Genomic DNA, 23,474 nt, shown 5'->3' with positions numbered 1-23,474 from the left:
CGTCTGGCCTCCGTGCACTGGTGGCCGGGCCTACTTCATGCATGGGATCCAAATCTCACCATTTGGTTTACGGGTTTTAACCTTCAGGGAACGAAAAGAAACACATTCACATAAACTTCTCTTTTATTGTAAATTTCCTGCCAGCCAATTTTTCCGAGTTAATATGTATGAATTTGAAGTGGATTACAAGTCCATGCTTTGCACAAAATATGAAACAAGCATACTGTTTATATATAGCTTATGAATTGTTCATTTTGTTATAGATTCTATATTATTATATATAAAAGATTGATCTGTCAAGAAGTTGCGTTTATCTCAGTCGTCAGCACACTGCCAGCTTCAAAATCGGAGTTCTTTTGCTCTAGAGCCATTTAATTTCCGGCGCAGTAACATTATTCCATAGCTATGTATATGCCTACGCATCAGACTTCTGGGAGGTTTCCTTAGAAGTACTACTAGTTCACACGCTTCTGGAGCTGTCTAATTGTTCATATATCGCATTTGGCGTTGGAAAGCTCAAAAGTTTGATATTTTTCTTTTGATACTTTCCATCTAGCTAAAAGGGTATTAAGCAATTTTAAATTACATCTCTCCATATATATCTCATTGAATACTATAGATTTACGGTTTAAGAAGTTCAGTAGTTATAAATATTCTGCTACCATATCGTTTTCATCGATAACTTTTGACAAGATGATATTCATAAGTATATGATGATGCCCAAGCTAAGATATGTTTGATGCCAGCTTCTAATGACATGATGCTAAAAGCAGGTAAAATATGTCACTTGAAACTTGGCTAAAGGTTCACTTTATTGATATCGGAAGGAAAGAAAAAGGACGCTAAGCAATTAACTTTAGGAATCACAGTCATAATCTAGGAAAGAATTTCTGAGGCCTAAAATATAGATTTGATAATATAGGCACAACATTGCTCTAATAAGAGCTCAGATCTTGTGGAAATCTGAGGAGAATGATAATTAAAGACCATCTAACAAAATTAATATAAAATGAGAACATGTATAATACATGAACTTCAAAATTTATTACTCAAACTTTTATACAAGTCTTCATGTTGCACTAATTTTTTTATAACGTCTTTACTTCTCGTTCTTCTAATCTACTTCTCTTGTTGAATGGAAGATATAACTAGTTTTAGTGCCATTTGCAATGAGTTTAGGCTTCCTTCTAACATTTCAATCACTCTACTCATTGTAAGTCTTTGTGTTGAAAATGTTTGGATGCACCACATACCCATGATGGTTATTTTTCTGACAATATCGTTTTCCTCAGTGGTGTTTGCCCCACTTTGTCCCAAATCTTTGCCGTGCTCCAGTTTATCATAAGTAGAGTCAAGAACATAGTTCTCAGTTAGGAAATTAGATTCTATAGTCACATCCTTCAACACGCCAACTATGTCTAATAACATCACTCCATAACTATAAACATTAGATTTATATGAAACCTCATCTATATTTCTATTCCAGACTTCTGGTGCAAGATACCCAAGAGTTCCACTAGCTTCTAAAAGTGAAATAATGCTTTTTTTCCTAGGACAAAGTTGAGCAAGTCCAAAATCTGTGATCTTAGGACAAAAGCTTTCATCCAAAAGGATATTATGTGGCTTCATGTCAAAATATAGAATTCGAGTATTGCATCCTATATTCAAGTATTCAAGCCCTCGAGCTATCCCAATTACAATTTGAAACAAATTTTTCCAAGTCAAGGACAAGTTCATTTCATTTGCCTTGTTGCGAATCAGTTTGTCAAGAGATCCATTACGCATGTATTCATATATGAGAGCCTTCTTCTCACCTTCCAAACAAAATCCAAGAAGGGTAACAATGTTAATATGAGAAGTTCTATTGATACTAGCAACTTCATTAATAAATTCTTTCCCATTTCCTTTGAATGGATTTGGAATCTTTACAACAGCAGGACAGCCATTGAGTAGCTTACCTTTGTATACAATGCCATAACCACCTTCTCCCAGTTTAACTCGAAAAGATTTGGTGATTTTCTTTATATCTTCAAATCTATATCTTGTGAGAGCCAAAGCTTCTTGGTTTTTAATAAACGCCTCAATTTGCTGGTCAACTTTAGATGTCTTCCAGAATCTTATCTTCTGACTCAATGATTTCATTTTGCAACAGAAAATAGCAATACATATTACAAGTGTTCCAGTGGCTCCACTTGCAAAACCAATGACACATGGTAGATAAATGTCTGAATAGAAAATATGATAAATTTAACACTAGTCTTCTGAAACAAATGAAAAGCTCATTAAAACTACCCAGCTAAAGTATTCATAATTAACAAGGAGGTGTGAAAATAGTAAGAAATATCATATGATATGAAATATTGAATTATACTATACTACAACTGGTTTTTAATATAAAACCTTTTTTGACTAATTTTAAGAAATTAAAAAAGTTATTAAATTACTTAATTATATTATATGTTATATGATCTTTCTAAAATAATTTTATGGATTATTTCATTATATATCAATTTACAAGTGAGACAAATTAGTTTTTTAAAAAATAAACATAAATAATTTAAAATAATTTAGTAGCTTTATTAATTTTTTTAAATTAGTCGACTAGGTCTCATACGATAGGAAGTAGTAGAAGTAGTATGTAAAGTAAATAAAAGAAACATATGGAAGTAGAAGATCAATCGACCCATTATTACCTATTATAAGTTCCATCTTCAAATTGCTGGACTTTTCTGTAACCATGAGCAAAGAGAAATGAGAGTTATGCGTATAGGTAAATACACACACACACAGTAAGCAAGGCAACGAGTTTACCTTCATCCTACCAGACAAACCAAACTACTAATAAGTTTTCTACAATGTGATATACTATTTAACGAATAAAATAGTAAGACAAGAACAGGGAAACGGATACGGATAATGCAGAGCAACTGAAGGGCCTAATAGAAGGAAGTGAGGAAGAAGCCATACTTGGACACGCCAAGTCATAATATCCGTCTCGGCAATAACAAGAAAATGCAGACCCATGGTCAACGCCGCCACAGGTTCCTCCAGATTCCACGCATTTTTGGCAGTAAACCGAGTCTGCAGGAGATACGATGTAAAGAATTAAAAAAAGTATGACAAGAACAGAACACTGATACGCATAATGCAGAGCATCTGAAGCGCCAAATCGAAGGAACAGAGACAGAAGCCATACTTGCGAGAACAGGGCACTCATGGTCATAAGATCCTTCTTGGCAATAACAATCAAACAGAGACCCATCATCGGTGCTCCCACAAGTTCCTCCAGATTCCATGCATTTTGAGTAGTGACGCCAGTCTGCGTTATACTGCACATCAAACCCCTTATCCAAAGCAGCCCTCAGCGATTCAATTCCACCCAAAGGGTCCACTGTGACACCCCATGTCATCGGCACCTGAATTTGAATTGTGCAGTTTCGAGAAAGCTCCGGAAATTGTTCTAACTCAATTTGATTTACAAAGAAAGCCTGCTTTTGGCTGTCATCCCTGCAAGTGATGTTGTTATGGCCAATGGAGAAGCCAGGGACACAATCATAGAACAGGGTCATGTTCATAACAGTTGGGTCGAAGGAGAACAGAGCGGGGTCCAAAGAAGTGCTGGTGAAATGGAAAGAACAGTTATCGTAGCTTGGGATGTCTGTTCGCACCATGTTTACTTTCCAAGTGACTGGATTGATATTCATTGAGGTGAAAGTTTGAGAGCCGATGTGAATTAAAGCCATGTCAGTAGACAGGCACGTGACCTGGAAACCATCCCTCCCACAGTATCCGGGTCCGTTTCCTCCCAGAAAGGGTAGGGCAGGTCCAAGTTTCCACAATTGAAGGTGCGGCTGCATGTTATGTATCTGTGATCATCTTTTTGACTCTGGGATTGTGGCAAGGTGCAGAGATAGAAGAAGAACAACAACAACAGGTTGCTGAGAGTGTGTGAAAGAAGTATGCCACAGCGGGTATGCATTGTGTCAGAGAATTAGAGTGCCGAGCAGTGTTTGGGTTTCCACAGCCACCACTTTATGCGCCACGCAAGAAAACAGGGCAATAGATTGCCACAATTTAATATTACCAATGCTCTGTAATTTCAGCATTCTCCAATGTAGTTTTCTTCTTTCTGTTTTTTGGGTTTCTCTGTAATGGCAGTACTACCCGCGGAATCACTGCCCGGTTGCAAAAATGACATTCCTAGGTAAGTCAAAGGTTTGTGATTGCATGCCGGCTTTGGCTACAGATCAGCATTCCTCGTGGTCGTGGGCGCACTTTGGGCGATAAAAGTGAGAGACGCCTTGGATTTTTATTCAGGATTTTATGTTGTCAAGATGTTTAGTCATTATTTATATAGTCTAAATGATAATTAAACGGATATCTATATTTTTATTCATAGACTACAAATATAAAAATGAAATTTTGTCTTGACATTTCCCTTGGCGACAACCAATTCACAGCGATACTGGGTTTTGCGACTAATAAGGACAATAAATGAATAGCATATTCGAATCACATTATGGTACATGTGGATGAACATATAACGTATCATAGGTGCGGGTGGTGTTACACTCGAATGAAGCAGAACAAGAGGGGAAATTGAGTAAAGTCATTGTAGGAGATTGTACTGTAATGTTACGTTATGAGTGTAAACTGTATGACATCTCAAAAATTAGTTTTGATAAGCAGTGATTTGTAAATTAAAGAAACCAGAGATCATGCTTTAAAATTTGAAGACTAGCTTTCTCTAAAGACCGAAAGTACCATGTACCATTCACAACTTTCAGACTCTTGCAGACATCACACCTTCCACTAATCACAAATAATGCCTAAATAATCATATATTTATAATTATAGACTTACAGATTCATTATATCGGTTCGTTTTGCAACTAAAATATTCTAGACTTATCATCTAGTGGGTCTCCAACCTTTGGGAAGAGCTTTCTGCAGAATCAACTTGTTCTGACTTGGTATTGCAAGTTGCAGAAGATTCTAGTTCTAATCTTGGAGGGGAGAGCATGACTGGCTTCGGTGGCATTTCCAGAGAGTCTAAACTTCCCTCTAACATTTCAATAACTCTACTAATTGTTGGTCTTTGAGTCGGAAATGTTTGAATACACCATAAACCCACAATGGTCAATTTCTTTGCAATGTCATTTTCCTCCATGGGGTTCGCCCCATCATCCTGTCCCAACTTGCTTCCTTTCTCAAGTTTATCATAAATCCAATCTGGAAAATAAGTCTCGGTTGTACAGTCTTCAGGATTCAAATTCTTTCTCTCACCAACCATATCTAACAACAGCATTCCATAACTAAAAATGTCAGACTTATGCGAAACTCTTCCTATATTTCTATTCCAAACTTCTGGAGCAAGATATCCTATAGTTCCTCGAGCTTCTGAAATTGAAACTATGCTTTCTTTCCTTGGACACAACTTTGCAAGCCCAAAATCTGAGATCTTGGGACAAAAGCTTTCATCCAAAAGGATGTTATGTGGCTTTATATCAAAATGTAGAATTCGAGTGTTGCATCCCTTGTACAAGTATTCAAGTCCTCGAGCTGTCCCAATTGCAATTTCGTACAAATACTCCCAAGTTAAGGATGGACTAGTTCTATCTGCAGTATTACGAATGAATTTATCAAGAGATCCATTTGGCATAAACTCATATATAAGAGCCTTTTTTCGACCTTCCAAGCAGAACCCTAGGAGGGTAACAACATTTACATGAGAAGTTTTACTAATGCTAGCAACCTCATTGATAAATTCTTCCCCATTCCCTTTGGATGACTTCAGTAACTTGATGGCAACAGGGCAACCATTGAGTAGTTCTCCTTTGTATACAGCGCCATAACCACCTTGTCCCAGTTTAACTTGGAAAGATTTGGTCATTTTTTTCACCTCCGCATATTTATATCTTGTGAGAGCTAGAGGTCCGTGGTTTCTAATGAAGGCCTCGATATTTTGGTCAGCCCTAGATGTCTTCAAGAACTCTATTTTCTGCCTCAGTGATTTGATTATACAACAAAAAATAATCATACATATTAGCACTGTCCCAATTGCTCCACTTGTTAAACCTATTGTCACATATAACAGTGGGTAAGTAATTGAGTAGAGAATATGACATGTTAACCAATTTCGACCATTAAATGTGGTCAGGATGCTTGTCAACAAAGTATTCTAAAATAAGTGAGAAAAAATTGTGATCTTTGAATCAATTTGCCTGGCTATATTTAAATCTACATGTAATGCTGATTCAGATTATACTACTCATTTTCTGCTACACGCACACACACACATATTCAATCTTCCTGCCCGAATGTACGTAAAATGAGTAGCATGCAGGTGAAATAGCATCAAACTCGGATATGAGCATTATAAGAAAAATAATCATCAATTAAAACATAAAAAGGTTAATAAATTACAATGGACATGAATCACAAAGGGTGTGATTTGCATTGAATTTTGTTCCTCTCTCTTTATTACGTTATCCTTATTCTTCTTTCATTCCTATCTTCATATATATATATATATATATATATATATATAATCAGTATATGAATATAAAATATCATAACTAAAAATTCTTCAAAAGTTATAAACAATACAAATTAACTTTGATTCATATTCTAATTGAAAAAGAGGTTGATACATTACCTATTATAAGTCTCATCTTGCCAGACCGTGAATTTTCTGCAATTATAAGCAAAGAGAAATTAAATGATCATGAATAGATAGTCCAACTTATTTGCATATGGCCCCACCACATATTATTGATACGAGAAAGTTAGGGAGGTTGATCCATTACCTATCTTACCTCCCACCGGCGGTGGATTTTCTGCAACTGCAAGCAAATAAAGAAAAACAATATTAGGATATATATATTTACATTTATAGCCGTTGAAAGTTCTAAACTCTATCGTGCAACTATGAGAAGACTGCGATCGATCATCAGCATCATGTGGGTTTCCTGTGTTCATAAATGGATAATACACACTTCAAGAATGTTCATCAGTAAAACTACTTTATCCTCATGAATTATTAGTTTAGGATTGGAAGAAGTAATAAACTCGTCATCCCTGACAAATTTCCATATATTTATAGATCATAGTATTATATAATGCATATACCTTTGGATTTGGAACAATAAAACTGTGCTTTGGCGTCGAGTCTGCAGAAGCCTCGATCAGAAACACATCGAGAACAGTCATTAGAAAGTCGAGCTTGAATGGAATATGCAGAATCCAGGGATTCAAACGGGCTTCCAGCCGCAAAAGTATCGTCACTCGCCGGAAGCTTAGTCCTTGGACATGCTGCTAAAGAAGCTGGAGCGTCTTGTTCATCTAGATTCATATTTCCAAAGTAGATCGTCTCACCTTTACTCTCAACACAGCCTGTATAGCTGAAAAATCCCGTTGAAGAGTTAATGTTGTTGAGCGTACGATTGCATTTATACAGCGTTATAAGTGGAGTAGTATTATCCAACACAAAATAACCCAAGGCTGAGTTATGCGAAGGAAGAGAAATATTGGCGTTGAAGACTTCACAGCTCCGATTTGCCAAACTCTTTTGCAAATCTGCATCTCTAAGATAAACTTCCATCATCGAGTAGTCTGTACCTGTCACTAGAAGCTCTTTTCCTCCGTTGAATTGCACAGTTTTAGTTGCGTTGGGATTAGGGTTTTCACAACCGTGAATAGCCAACATTCCACAGTCCAGGCGTGTCCTAGTGGTGAGAGGGAAGCCGAGCTTGCCGAGGCTTCCACAGTCAAAGGTAGATGGGCAGTCCTCCTGATCAGAAGCAGAACACAAGGAAAGCTCTTGATCAGAAAACAAGAAGAAGATGATGATCAAAACATAAAAGGGTGGAACCATTCTTCTGAAATCCTCACTCATGGAGCACAAATTAATTTTCGAGTAATGACTTGCTTGAAGGTTTTTTTCTCTGTGATTGTTCAAATACGTAACACAAGTCCAAGGCCTTGATCGATACGGCACTCGGCTTTATGACCAAGAAGACGAACGGCACAAATATCTATATTCACACTAACGTGCTTCAGACTCGTAACAAATAATGATATACGTAAACATACGCGTAGGTACGCATGTATGTAACTGCTAATAGGTCTCTGAGTAACAATGTTTACTTACATATAGTTATGTCAAAGCATCATAACTTATATTGTCGACTAATTATAAGAAAATATGAAACAAATTGATAATTTTGTTCCGCTTGATATCGTTCGTTAACAATAAAGCTAATGAATCTTCTATATTTTTCAAAGGATATGTTATAAATGCTAAAATTATGGGGGACAATTAAAAAAACAAAAAACAAAATATCTGCACATGTCACGTAATAACCAGTACCACATATTGAAACCCCCGATTGAGGGACTTAAGAAAAGAAATGATGCCTTGGGTTAGGTATATGTAGATATCAATCATTCGAAGAATAATTCAAATGAAAAGACTAGAGATTTTCAATGGAATAGGGTGGGTAAGAAAAAGTATGCACAATATATATACGTAGCAATGATAACAAATGTCTTAGCGGATGAAAAGGCCCTCTTGAAATAGTAAGCACAATATCATTGCAAGATGAAGAAGTAGTGAAGCAGTTGGGATGGCTTTGATTAAATGAGTGGGTTACGGAGTAAATGATAAGTTGGGGTCATTAATACTACCTCCCATACTTAATAAAGCTAGTTTGGTTGAATTTGGTCCTAAATATAAAATCGTAATCCATTTTAAATATTCCTATTCATTCTAAGAAGTTTTTACTATGAGATAATTCAAATGACCTAATATACAGAGTTAAAGAAGATAGTTCATGGAGGTTAATATACATTAGTAAAAAATAACTAACTTAATTAATTTTTTTAATATTTTAAAATTTGTTATCTAACTTCTATACTAAGGACCAGATGTAGTTTTTTTTTTTTTTAGTAGTAGTGCTTTTGCTGCCCTTTATCAATTGAGCCAAACCAAGGAGCGCAGCGCTTTTTGACTTTTTTTGTTTTCCTTATTTTTTTTCCATGCCATTTTCCTATACCAAACAAGGCCTAATAGGCTTATCAAATATCCTCATTACCTCATATGAGATAAGAATGTTTGAATATACCACAAAACCCACATTGGTCCTTCTCTTTGAAATATCAATTTCCTCCATGTGCTTAATTTTCCCCATTAAGCACCAAAACGTTGCCTTGTTTTAATTTATATGTCGTCATCATAAATTCAGTTTGAAAAAATAAATCTGACTAGTTATACGCTTGGATTCGGTAGTCATATTCCTCTAGGCTTCAACCGTGCCTGACATCATTTTACAAACGTCTCGTTCATGCGAAACTTCTATATTTCTATTCCAAAAAACATTTTTAGTAGGAAAAAAAAATCTTATAGTCTCTGTGGCTAATGGGAGTGATCTCGGTTTCTGAAAGTTTAGTAAGCCCAAAGCTCGAGAACTTGGGGCAAATTATATGTTGCTGTACAAATATCCAACGCTAGAGTTATGCCAAGTAGAAAAGAATAAAGAAGGAATGACGGTTTTTCAAATTTTGTTTAATACTAATCGGTCGCAGCGGATTTAATGTTTATAAGTCATTGTCAAATCAAGTTTCAAAATTTAATGTTTATAAGTTAAATGTTCATATTTATAGGTTGATTTGCATTATTTACAAGTTAATTAAAATTATAAATATTAAATTTCTTACTATCTATTAGTATTAAATGAAATTTAGCATGCCTATATGTATTTAATTTTCTTACTTTGGAACCTATGAATTTTTCCTAAAATAATTATTATTATCATTACAAGGAATATAATAATAAGACCCATAAACAGAGAGTTGGATACTATAATACAAACATGCAAACGTTTATTTTTATTTTTATTTTTTTAACTAAGGCGTAGGTATTATCTTATTAGAAGCAATTCTGTTTGAAATAATTTCAGTCACTAAATATAAACACCTCTTCCATTAAGGATTTAAACTTGGGGTTTACCATGTTGTGAGAAATTAACTTCTTGTGAGCTTATTTCCATTTCTATTTTCATTATGGGCTTACCATATACTCCCTCCGTTCCTTATTATAAGAGACGAATAACCGAATTACGTTGATCAAAAAAACAGTTAAAATTAGTTAAGAACAATTAATATGTAAAAAGTATAACTTTTTTTCCAAAAATGCCCTCATTAATAAGGAGAGAGAGCATGAGAGAGAATAATAGTAAATTCTTAAAAGAAAGAGAAGTGGAAAGGAGAGAGAGTGTGAGTTGGAAACAATAAATATAAGTAAAATAGGAAATCAACACAAAAAAGTAGAGACAACTTTTAAGTGTCTCTTATATTTAGGAACATGCTATAAGCATCAAATGTCTCTTATAATAAGGAACGGAGGGAGTATCATACTTCTCTTTGTTCTGCTTTTTCTTATTATTCTCATTTTCTAGCCTAGGCCCCAGAATTTGACCTTATTACTTCAAAAATAGAAAAAGAAAAAGAAAACGCGTTGGACCCTGACGAAGGAGCCCCGAGACCAATATAACGGGTTCGATGAATCAATTTGTGAGCCCAACAAACATGGCCTAGGGAACTTCAAGTTTGCCGGGCTTGGATCTAAGTGGACTACCATGTGTATCCGGAAAGGTAACTTGGATGAGGAAGCAATGGGTAAGTACCAGTGAAAGTGTGAAACTAGTGCTTCACGATATGATGAATTAAAATTTGAATTAAAATTTAAATTTTTACTGAAGAAATTATTCACATTTAGTGTTTAACAGGGTCTCGATCAGGATTATCTCTAATAAGAGAATACCTATATATTCTAAAAAAAAAAAAAACATTTTGGATGAGGAAATGATGTCTAAGATGGAGATGCTAAATTCACACATTTTTTTGACGCAGTAAATTCACATATTAACCACGGATTAAGAATTAAGAAATTCTATTGTATTATGACCTCGGCTACTTTTTAAGACCCTATAATAAAACATGTAAATTAGGAGGAGCATAACCAGGTTATGAGACGGCGTCGTTTTAGGAACTTTAGAAAATGGCTTCCAAATTCCGCTTATATATGCGTGCGCGCGGGCGCATATGAATCATTGAGCTAACAGAAGAGCTGAATCAATGGTCATTAGTTTCAATTAGCCTGTATTGTGTGTCATGGAAACAGGCAAGAATATGCAAGAAGACTCAGATAAACAAAAGGGAAGCAAAAGAGTCCTTTTGCTAATAAACTGCCTCTTAGTCTGCATAGGCCTCACTGGCGGCCCTCTCATAACTCGCCTCTACTTCGTCCACGGCGGCCACCGCGTCTGGCTCTACAGCTGGCTCCAAACCGCCGGCTTCCCCGTCCTCTTGCTTCCTCAAATTATCTCTTACGTCCGCACCCGCAAGCCCTTCTTCTCCCTCGACTCCCGCTTGTTTCTTTCATCAGCCGTCATCGGTGTATTCATGGGCGTCGATGATTACCTCTACGCTTACGGCTTAGCTCGCCTGCCGGCCTCCACTTCCTCTCTCATCGTCTCCACCCAGCTGGCATTCACAGCCGTCTTCGCCTTCCTTCTTGTCAGGCAAAAGTTCACCCCTTTCTCCATAAACGCCATCGTCTTGCTCACCGTCGGAGCCGGCGTCTTGGCTCTTCATTCATCTGGAGATCGTCCTGCTGGCGTGTCACCCAAACAATATGTATTGGGATTCGTGATGACACTAGCGGCGGCGGCCTTGTACAGTTTTTTGATGCCATTATTGGAGCTCATGTACGGCAAGAGCAAGCAGCCTGTGACCTACTCGCTGGTCGTCCAGGTTCAGCTCGTCATAAGCTTCACTGCTACTCTGTTCTGTACCGTCGGCATGCTCGTCAACAACGACTTCAAGGTCATCTCTTCATTCTAAAAGATCAAACTATATATATATATATTAAGAAAGTAAGTGTTGATTATAATTTTGCAGGTGATGGGAAGGGAAGCGAGAGAATTTGGGGTGGGGGAGACAAAGTACTACGTTGTGGCGGTGTGCACTGCGATCACATGGCAGATATTCTTTCTGGGATCCGCAGGGGTTATCTTTTGTGCCTCTTCGTTTCTGTTAGGAATTCTGATTGCGGTGTTGCTGCCGGTAACTCAAGTGTTGGCCGTGATTTTCTTCAGAGAGAAGTTCACGGCAGAGAAAGGAGTTAGTTTGGTACTCTCTCTTTGGGGCTTTGTGTCCTACTTTTATGGAGAGTATAATAAACAGCTCCAGAAAAAGAAGCAAAATAATCCCAACCCCCATGAATCTGAGTTGCTTCCATCTCTTCCTTCCTAGTACAATAGTCTTTGAGAATTAATCTAGTATTCCTACTCATATACTTTCTTTGTTTTCCCTTGAATCATCAGGAATGATTCTTTTTTTTTTTGGGAATGAATTATTAATTTGGGTTTCGATTAGTGCTGAATTGCAACTGTTGTATGATAGTACAATTTCTTTTAAACAGCGTTTCACGTGTTTGGCCAAAAAGGAGCGTTTCACATTTAAAAGAGCCTTAATTTTCGCCCATTGCTTTCTTCTTTTCGGAGCCTTTAACGATTATTTCTGAGCATTTTGCATGCTTTCGACTTCCGAGCATGCAATGTTAATTGGTCGGACTAGCTATAGCATGCATGTTGTAAAGTTTCTTAAAAGTTAAAATATATCAATAGCAAACTGCTTTGAACTTTGTAATTGTTTTGAAAATTTGAAAGGTTACTGATCTTCAGTATAACATATGAAATTTGACACCTAGCCGTTTCCCTCAGTTTGACAACTTTCAATGTATCTTTTATTATTTTTTTATCTAAATATAATATGTACTGTATTTAAAAATGTGATAACTATTTGGGGATAAGAAAAGTCTATAATGTGAAGAGGGGAAAAGAAAATATAATTTGTCTCTTTAATTTGTAAATTTACCTCATTGTGGCCCACAAAATACATTCTTTAGTTTTTTTTTATTTTAATCCATATACATATAGAGTACAATTTGAATATATTTACATCAAGTAATTATAGGAAAAAGAAGAAAACGAACAAATAAGTAAGAAAAAATATGCATGCATGTATAATAAATAAATTACAAAATATAAAATAAATATAGACATTTTGAAGGAAATTGACGGGATATTGATAATCATTACCTTTTTACTATACATTTTTTTCTTCAGATTCAAATATTTATTTCTTTTATTATAAATAAATATTTATAATCAACCTTGCAATTTTTAGGGGGAGTAAAAAGGCACGAAATTAAATTAATCAGCATGGCTTAAATGAGGGCTGTGCATCGTATAATTATGAATTGTGTGCGCTCTGTTTTTTTTGTTTGTTTGAAAGGACAAAATAAATCGAACACCATAAAAAAAAATCCCTGAGTCTATTGGAATTATTATTAAATAACAAAAATGTCGGGAATGTGTGTCCATATATACAACTGTACATGGACATTGTGGTTTCTTCTGCCTCTTAGCTTCTCTCAGTTGGTAAAAAGAGCATTGAATTCGTTATTTGTTGTTTGAGTGAAATTGAATTCGCTATTGAATTGACAGAAATATTTATTCATAATTTATTGCTTTGGTTTATAATACTACCTCCGGTCCTTAATATAAGATTCCGTTTGACTTTTATTTTGATCCTAAATATAAGACCCCAATCCACTTTGTCTCTTATATTTATTTAATTTTTTCTAAGATAATCTAATAATTATAGTTATAGGTAATACACTTGATTAGCAAGAATATTTTAGTAAAGACAACACCTATTTAGGACAAATAACTAACTCAATTTACTTCCTTAATCTCCTCAAATTAGTCAACTGGCTCTTACAATTAGGACCGGAGGTAGTAGTAATTCCGTATAAGATTTGGTTGATTTATTTTGAAGATTAAGTAAATTAATAAATTACCTTAAAGTATTTATATTTATTATTTTTCTTTAAACTAATTTGTTACTCTTATAAATTGATTTATAATTTGATGACACACGTAAATATAACAAGCCCATTCACTACATTGTCATTGTGCGGAATCAAGAAATAACAAAGTGGAAAACAAATATCCGAACGCAGAGCACAGAAGAGCCACTTGTTTTAGGGGCTTCGGCTTCAATCTTTTTCTTGGTCATATGCCATACTTGCGCAGCCCCTCCAACACTTGTTCTCTTCAGCATCCGGGAAGATCTGTCAGAATCCAGAATCTATGCGGTGGTATTGGTAGTGGAGGAGGACTCTAATTCTACTCGTGGAGGCGAAGACATGACAGGCTTTGGAGGCATTTCTAGTGAATCCAAGCTTCGTTCTAACATTTCGATCACCCTGCTAACTGTTGGTCTTTGAGTTGGAAATGTTTGAATGCACCACAGACCTACAATGGTCATTCTTTTTGCAAGATCATTTTCCTCCATGTTGTTCGCTCTATCGCTTCCCGAATTGCTGCCTCGCTCAAGTTTATCATATATCCAATCTGGAAAATAGTTCTCGGTTGTGCAGTTAATGTCAGCATTGATGTTCTTTCGCCCTCCAACCATGTCCAATAGCATCATTCCATAACTGTAGATGTCTGACTTATGTGAAACCCCACCAATATTTCTATTCCAAACTTCTGGAGCAAGATATCCTACAGTCCCTCTTGCTTCCGAAATTGAAATGATGCTTTCTTTCCTTGGACAGAGCTTAGCGAGCCCAAAATCTGAGATCTTGGGACAAAAATTTTCATCCAAAAGGATATTATGAGGCTTTATGTCAAAATGTAGAATTCGAGTGTTACATCCTTTATGCAAGTATTCTAGACCTCGAGCTGTACCAATTGCAATTCGGTACAAATTTTCCCAAGTCAATGATGGATCAGCTTCATCTGTCTTGTTGTCAATGAACTTGTCAAGAGACCCATTGGACATAAACTCATATATGAGAACCTTTTTATGGCCTTCCAAACAAAACCCAAGGAGTGCAACAACATTGACATGGGAAGTTCTACTGATGCTAGCAACCTCATTAATGAATTCTTCTCCATTCCCTTTGGATAACTTCAATAACTTTACTGCAACAAGCTGTTCATCTAGTAATTTTCCTTTGTATACTGCACCATAACCACCTTGTCCTAATTTTACTTCAAAAGAATTGGTCATTTTCTTGACTTCTGCGTACTTATATCTTGTTAGAGCCAATGGTCCATGGTTTTTAATGAAGACTTCAATATTTTGGTTAATCCTTGATGTCTTCCAAAACTCTGTTTTCTTGATTTTACAATAAAAACAGATAACAGGTATTAGCAATGCTCCAACGGCTGCAATCGTTATACCTGTCACATATAGTATGCAAGTTATTGAGCAGAAAATATGAAAGATTCTTCATTTTCTAGGATAAAATATGGTTAGGGGATGCTTTAAAGCTAAGTCTTGTGAAATAAACGAGAAAAAATAGTGTTATAATAACGGATTTTATTGTCAGGCTATATTTTAATCTATATGCTATTCAGTTATATATGTACGTTTACAAGCTTCAACTAAGATCCATTCTGATATGAACCAAAACGATTCCTCTTATTCTAGCTTGGATATAAATACAGGCAGGAGCACGCAGGTGAAGCAGCATCAAAACCGATAGTGTGCAAAATTTTAAGAAACACAAAGATATGTAAATATTATAAGGAAAAAATATGAAACAAAAAGAAGTTTGGTTCATTACCTATGATAAGGTTTGTTTTCCGGCCTGCAATTAGGATGAGCGAAGAGAAATTAAGTTAGGCATAGTACTTGTCTAAAAGCGCTAAACTCAATCATGTAACTCTGTCACTATGACGATTTGGCTTTCTTTTCTTGATAATACACTTTTGAAGAATTCTAAACGTTCTCAGTTGGTTTTAAGATACAACTGTGCAACTTTTTTTTCCTTCTTTTTTATTGCTTGTTACCAAATTATCCACTAAACAGAAAATTAATCTCTTGGTCTCTATAGTTTTTACTCGTTTGTAATTCAATCCTTATATTTTAACTCAGTACAATTCAATTCCTATAATTTTGACTCAATTGTAACTCATTTTCTTAAGTTTGACTCGCTGCAATTCATTCCATATACTTTTAACCATTTTATAGTTTAGTCCTTCTATATATTTTCATTTTTCAAAAATACAAGGACTAAATTATAAAATAGATAAAACTATAGTGACAGAGTTGCAATGAGTTAAACTTCACAGACTGATTTACAGCCGAGTCAAAAATATAAGAATTGAGTTGCGCCGAATCAAAATATAAGAACTGAGTTATAAACGTGTCAAAATTATAAGGAACACAAGATTAATTTGCCTTTCAATAAAATATCATACAGATGTGCGTAAGAGCATCATAGAACTTGATTACAAGCATTTGAAAACTAAAATAAAGTTATCTCCTTGGTCAATGTCCTCTTTTGAAGAGTTTGTTAACCACTTTGAAGGAAAGGGAGAAGGAGAAGGCGAATGACATCTTAAATCACATGAGGTTTTTTACCAAAAAAATCATATGTGGTTCATTATTTCTAGACGAAGAATTTAATCAAATACTACTTCCTAGCTTCAAGTCTTTTTATAAGAAATAAATGACAGCTTAAGGTTCAAAAGTAATAATTAATAGTAAAACGAAGGCTAATAATTTTATATTTGATTCTAAATATAAAATTTCATTATAAATAAAGTTTTATATTTAGGACAGATGGAGTAATAAAAGAAAAAATCATCATTGGATATGAACTGTAAAAAACTTATCTTCTATCAAGAGGCATGAAATAGGAAACGACTAACCGGATCCGGGATCACATCTCACAGCATGATCTCTATCTAGGCAATAGCATCTGAAACTATAAACACTTTCGTTGGAGTCGAAGCCACACTTCCCTCCGGTCTTCTGACATAAACTGCAGCGATTCACTGTCCAATTCAACACAAACCCTCTTCTCACGACTTCTCCATTAACATTAGTATTATTTTCCACTTTCGTTTTCACCACCCCGCCGTTACATTTCTCAGACGCAGATCTCAAATCTTCACCTGCCTCTGTCATTGCCAAAACAGACATCGTCTCGTTTTCTGGAGAACACCCAACTCTGTACTTCATGAAATCACTTGGCAGCGACCTCAAGTTGCATCCGAACATCAAGAATACGTTAATCTGCTCTGGGGCGAAACTGAATCTGGTTCCATCTACGGTGATGTTGTGAGTACGAGGAATCCCACACGATGTGCCGTTTGACGACGAGATGGCAGCCTCCGACACTCGAATTGAGTGGAGTACGTAGGAAATTTCATGAATAATGTACTGAGTGTGGGAGATATTGAGGATTGGGAGGCCATTATCGGAGCAAGAAAGACGGAAACCAGGGTACCCACAGAAGGATTGTTGTCGGCCTTCGATGTAAAATGGGTAGGTTATTGTTTGGTTACCGCAGATTGTGGGGCGACAAGCTTCAAATTTTGGGTTCAGAGATGAACACAAGGTGATTCTGGTGAACAAATAGGATAAGAAGAAGATTGAATAGAGGTTGTTTTGGATGATTATGGGGAGGAAAGACATCGAAGAAGGAGGAAGAAAACACCTACGCACTCATTGTTGTTTTTTTTTTTACGGGCAAGACATATTCGTATAAGCAAGTGAATAAACCAGATGGCACAAGTATGAATCTCTGGGAGACTTCATAAATGCCTATTATGATAACTTTCACTTTCAATGGACCTCGGGATCCGAGATGAGAAAAGAGAAGCGCAATTAGAAAGAGTTTGAAGAAAAATAATTCTTTGGATCTCTTCTCTTTCTGGAAAAGGGTATAACGAGGGCAGCCGGGTAATAGTTGTCACCAATTAGAAAATTTTGAAGTATACAAATCTATTAAAAAGATATTTAATATGAATGATTATTTGTTATATGGGATTAAAGTTTGTTACATGAGATTAGATAAGCTCATGCATGTGGGATTAAGAAAAACCATGAGAAAGTTGTGTTCCTTAACCTTACATCCATAGATTTGCTTAATCTCGAATAACACGTAATTACTCATATTAATATTTTTTTAATAATTTTTTTCAATTGTAATCTTATTTTGTGCACTTTATTTTTAATGCTTTGTACCAAACAAATCCTAAAAGAGTAGATAAAACCCTTTTTTTAAATGTAGAGTAAAATATATCGACCACCCTTCTATTTCATCTCAATTATAGAAACCTTCCATCTATTTTGAAAACGTACATAAACCTCCCTTATAATTAAAATGTATATTACACAAACCTTCTTTTCATATTTAATATTCAATTTTCATCCACCCAAACTGTTAGTTGACTGTTAAGTTTGACTTTAATTATTTTTTTAATCAAAATGTCCTTTTTAACTTAATAATTATTTAGACATTTATATTTTCCAAAAAAACATTTTTTATACAATCAAAAATAATTCTAATAGGTATATTTTTAAAATTTTTAATATGTTATAAAATTTATTAACTTTGATCGAAATCATAAAATGTTATAATTTTAATATTTTATTACATTCATTAGTTAATTTCTTAAAGACATCTTTGTTACGAAAATTTATAAACATGTTTAGTCAAAGTATATATATATTTATTGAAAAAGTAGTTAAATTTTTAATCAAATCTTTTGTGTTTGCCTTAAATGAATGAAATTTATGTAACTGTAAAAACATAATTTAGAAATTTATTAGAATGAAGGGTAAAATAGTAAGTAAAATTTATTTTAATATAAATTTTAGTTAAAAATAATTTTTGTAGAATCTTTTTAGAATATTTCTAACAGTGTTAACTTATTAGATTAAATTATATATTTTTAAAATAAAAAAGTATATGTAATTGATGTAAATTAGAAGGCTAGTCAAAGTATTTTACTCTTAAATATAACGTTCAAAATTTTTAGTCATCAGAATTTTAATTGTGTTTCTCACGAGAAAATGCAACATATTAGCCAAAATTAGAAGTGGGTCTCAATTTACGAGTCACACTTAAAATATTTTATTAGTTTTCTAATTAAATATCTAATTAGTTATAATAATAATAAAATCATCTCACGTGACATTTCCGCCTCAAACTCAAAACAAGTGGCCGCTCACTATTTTTTTCAAAGTAAGGAATTAAATTATCCGCTCGTCTAATGGAATAATAACTGCTTAGTCTTAGCTGGTGACCGTTAAAAGCAGGAGGAAGAAGAGGAAATAACACCAGTCAAAGAGCCCTCTGTCCCTTTGAAAATTAATTTTGATGGAGCCTTTAAAAAAGGATCAGACTTTGCTAGAATTGACCTTGTCTGTAGAGACTGTAATGGATTACTCCTTGCGAGTATTTGCAAAAGGATCAGACCTGGCGGCTGGGATGACTGGGATGTGCCTGCAGTCCAGACATACTTCGACTGGTGGCCATGTTGCCATTGGCTATTAAATGCGCCTGTACGACTGCTATAAAATGGGCCACGGCCCTGCTTTTCTTTTTTCTCTCTTCCACAAAAAAAGTGGCCGCCTTGAAGACTCAGTCAGCAGGGAATCGTTGACTATGTAATACTAGAGATTAATTTAAGGAAAAAAAACAGAAAAATGCTACTTAAATTTCAAAATTCTCAAATAGTATGTTAAATTTCAGAAATCTCAATTTGGTCTCAAGAAACCGTTATATTGAAGTTGTTAATAGAGTTACAAAAGTTGTTAGCCGTTACACTGAAGTTGTAAAAATTTTCAAAAAAAATTTTTCCGGTCACCGGAGCTTGTTGAATTTTCCAAAAAACCTGTTGTTAACCATTATACTGAAGTTGTTAATAGAGTTACCAAAGTTGTTAACCGTTATACTGAAGTTGTAAAAATTTTCAAAACAGTTGTTTCCGGTCACTGGGTACTTGTTAATAGCATTACAAAAGTTGTTAACCGTTATACTGAAGTTGTAAAAATTTTCAAAACAGTTGTTTCCAGTCACTGGAACTTGTTGAATTTTCAACAAAACCTGTTGTTAATTGCTATACTAAAGTTGTAAAAATTTTCAAAAAAATTGTTTCCGGTCACCGGAGCTTGTTGAATTTCCCAAAAAACCTGTTGTTAATTGCTATACTGAAGTTGTTAATAGCATTATAAAAGTTGTTAACCGTTATACTGAAGTTGTAAAAATTTTCAAAAAAAATTTTTCCGACCGACAGAGCTCCGGTGACCAATTGTCGGCCGGTCGCTGGAGCTCCTATGACTGCCACCGCCGGAGCTCCGGTGACTGGCCGGCCAGTAGGAGCTGTGATACTTTAAAAACAATATTTAAAAGAAAGGGTAATTTGGTCTTTTTCATTTGATATAATAATGCCAATTTGGTCTTTTGAGACCAAAATGGCATTTTGCAAATTGGACGGATGTTCTAGTCATTCTCAAAATCGGTTAGCATTTGTCTGTCTTTTTCCCTTAATTTAATACTATCTCTCCTGCCTAATTATAAGATATTGTTTTTATAAATAAGATCTTATAATTAGAATTGGATGTAGTATTTCAGTGTTTTTTTAAGAGATATGTTAGCTGACGTTAATTTTTATAAGAAATATTTTAAATATGGAATAAAATATTGTATTATTTTTAGTTTTTCTACTGTCAGATATGTGCGATTTAAAAATAAATGATTTGGAATATGTTTCCTAATTTTTCGTAGTTTTTTTTTCCCCCTTGACAGAGCATTTCAGTTCATCCAAATCCAACTTTGAAGAAGAGGCATGCATTTATGGCTAGGAGTTAGGACTATTGATGGAGAGTATTGACGTCCTTCAGCAAAGAGAAGAATGAAACTTGGCAAGAGACAGCAAAAACCACTTCTCGGAGAGGACGCACCGACCCAGGACGTCAAAATGACCACACCAGGCTTCTTTTTAGCAGGCGCATTCTTTTACCAGAAACAACCCAATTTAAAATAAGGAGAATTACAATTAAGTTTCACAAAAAAAATAATTACTAAAAAATCTCAATCACAATCTCAACAGCTTATAATGATAGGTTTTATAGTGAAAATGACAACATCTGTAACTTGTTTTCCAATTTTTTTTTTATTTGGAAGCTCGTTGTAATTCTCTCTTTAAAATACTATTCGGCAGCACCTAATAACTACCCCTCACACACCAAGCTATTATTAATAGGGTCAGTCTCTATTTAATCCTTGTGAAAAATTTATCAAAGATGGACACTACTGCTCTAGGATTGTGTGAGGCTGTAAAATCAAAGCTAGAAAGCCTAGTGTCTGTTGGCGGCAGCAAAGAAGTGACACACATAGCAATGTTTTCACAACAGTGTCTAATGAAGGTGGAAGCCATGGCTGTTTTGCTGTAATACTGATACATAATACGGGCACAGATCTGAATCACGGGTGCTTCCAAGTCTTAAAAAAAACTCCGCAAAACGACGTGGCTATGATAAGTGAGTTGGTTTTAAGCTTTAGATAAAATTACGATTGAGGAAGAGAATAATTAAGAGGATGGAAAAGAATAGGAGAGGTTCCGTACCGATTATTAGTATGGTCAGTTTCTATCCCTCAATTCAGATCCAAGCTCAGATAACAAAGCGAATGATGCTAATCATGTGCTTCCTCAAACCCTCAGGAAAACAATGCAGTTACAGATTTAAGGGTGACTGTGCAAAACGAGAGCTTGAGACTTGACGAGTGTTTAGAAAGCTGTAAAAATATTTTTCAAAAGCATTTTTCTGTAAATCAAGACAAACTTTTTTACATATTTATTTTGTATACCGTAAAATCATTTTTAAAACTATAATTTTGTTTTAATTCAAACACCCTTTGGGTAATGATGGAGTGAAAAGTTTGCTCTGCTTTCAAATCCATGTAATATCAAGAGTCTCACGTGATCGATCATTTTCATCTGAGCTCCAACCATTCGATGCTACAATTGAAAGTGGAAAAGCGGTCCTGACATTGCTGGTATGAAACCGGAGGAGGAAAGCAAAATGAAAGAGAAGACGAGCAACAAGCCATATAGCTTTAGGGCTTGTTTGAATTGACTTATAAGTAATTTTTCAAACGTAATTTATGAAATATAATGTAAGTATGTGATGAGAGTTTTGTCTCAAATTACATAAATTTACTTAAAAAAAAACCATTTTGAATAAAACTCCAAACAAGCCCTTAAATATTCAGGAGTAGATTGGGAGCGGATAGATTTTTGAAAGGGGAAATTATGTGGTTGTTTGTTCTTTTTTTCCCCCTTATTCCAGAAACAATATTATAAAATTATTTTTTTAATGTTAAGAATAAAAAAATAAAAAAATCTGTTTGGATAATTATTTTTTAAAAAATCATATTTAAAACAAAAAAAAATATAGCAAATCACATGACAATTGTGGGCTGTGGCATGACAATAATACGTGGTGGATAATCAGTGAAACAAAAGGAGAAGATTTTTCTAATTTTTCAAAATAAAAAATACAAAATAAAAAACAAAAAAAATCTAAAATTTGTTTTGGTTTTTTAATTTTTAAAAACATATTGCTGTTTTTTTCCTTTTTAAAAGCACCAACTAAAAACAAAATACCAAACAAATTTAAAATAAAAAATTGTTTTCAAAATAAGAAATCAAACAAGCCTTATTATTCTAATCCCTATGGTTTTCACTAATCTTGAAACCAGTCCGTGTGTTTTAAAATTTAAGGCATGCAATCCTATACTTTAAAGCCGTTAATAAGACCCTGAGTTCGCTAGCTAACGAAACTCATAATATATGGCAGACCATGCATCGAACGATCCGCGTGGCAAACACATAGGGCAGAAAACGCATGGCTCCATGCTGTAAAACGACACCTTGAGACAGAGAAGCAAAAGAAAGATTTTTTTTTTTTTTGGAATGAAAAACTGAGGACTACATTCAGAAACTAAAAATAAACAAGTTTACAAGGCAAACTAAAAAAGAAAGATGTTTTCACATACTTTCATGCGCTGTAGATACTGTTTGGTATGAGTGAAATAGAGGGAAAGGAAAAAGAAAAAAAAATATTAATAAGCTTTACTTAAAAATTAGAGAAGCAACGTTTTGAAATTTCAATTAAAATAATAATAATAATAATAATTAAAAGCTTTTGACCCTATTCTTTTAATTTTTTAAATCAAACTTATTAAAATTTTTCCTCCACTCCTCTCCTCTCATTTTTTTCTCATACCAAACACACCCTTAATTTACTTATTTTTGTATGCAAAAAGTTTACAAGATTATTAAACATCAAGCACCCTGCAATGAAGTAAATGCAAAGTATATTAGATGTTATGTTTAGGACAAAAAATATGCCGCTATTAGTTGCTATATGGAAGATAAAATATGACTTGTTACTGCACTTCTGAGTTTTGAGTTCAGATTGACTCTCACTCCCATTCATTTTGGATCCGTCAGTGCCTATCTATTAATTAAGGTCGAAGCCCAAATAACAAAGCCCATGATGCTATCATGTATCTCCTCAAATCAAATCGAT

General features: G+C 34.5%; 1 pseudogene; it reads right to left on the bottom strand.

Annotated features, from left to right (window-relative positions):
- Nucleotides 1-4,722: 4,722 nt before the first annotated feature.
- LOC114748742 (uncharacterized) lies at nucleotides 4,723-17,285 on the bottom strand (annotated as a pseudogene).
- Nucleotides 17,286-23,474: the final 6,189 nt, after the last annotated feature.

Source organism: Neltuma alba, unplaced genomic scaffold (assembly GCF_004799145.2).
Source record: "Neltuma alba isolate B1F8T4 unplaced genomic scaffold, ASM479914v2 tig00000931_pilon, whole genome shotgun sequence".
NCBI lineage: Eukaryota > Viridiplantae > Streptophyta > Magnoliopsida > Fabales > Fabaceae > Neltuma > Neltuma alba.
Note: the sequence above shows the minus strand (reverse complement) of the source record. Positions and strands in the feature narration are given on the sequence as shown.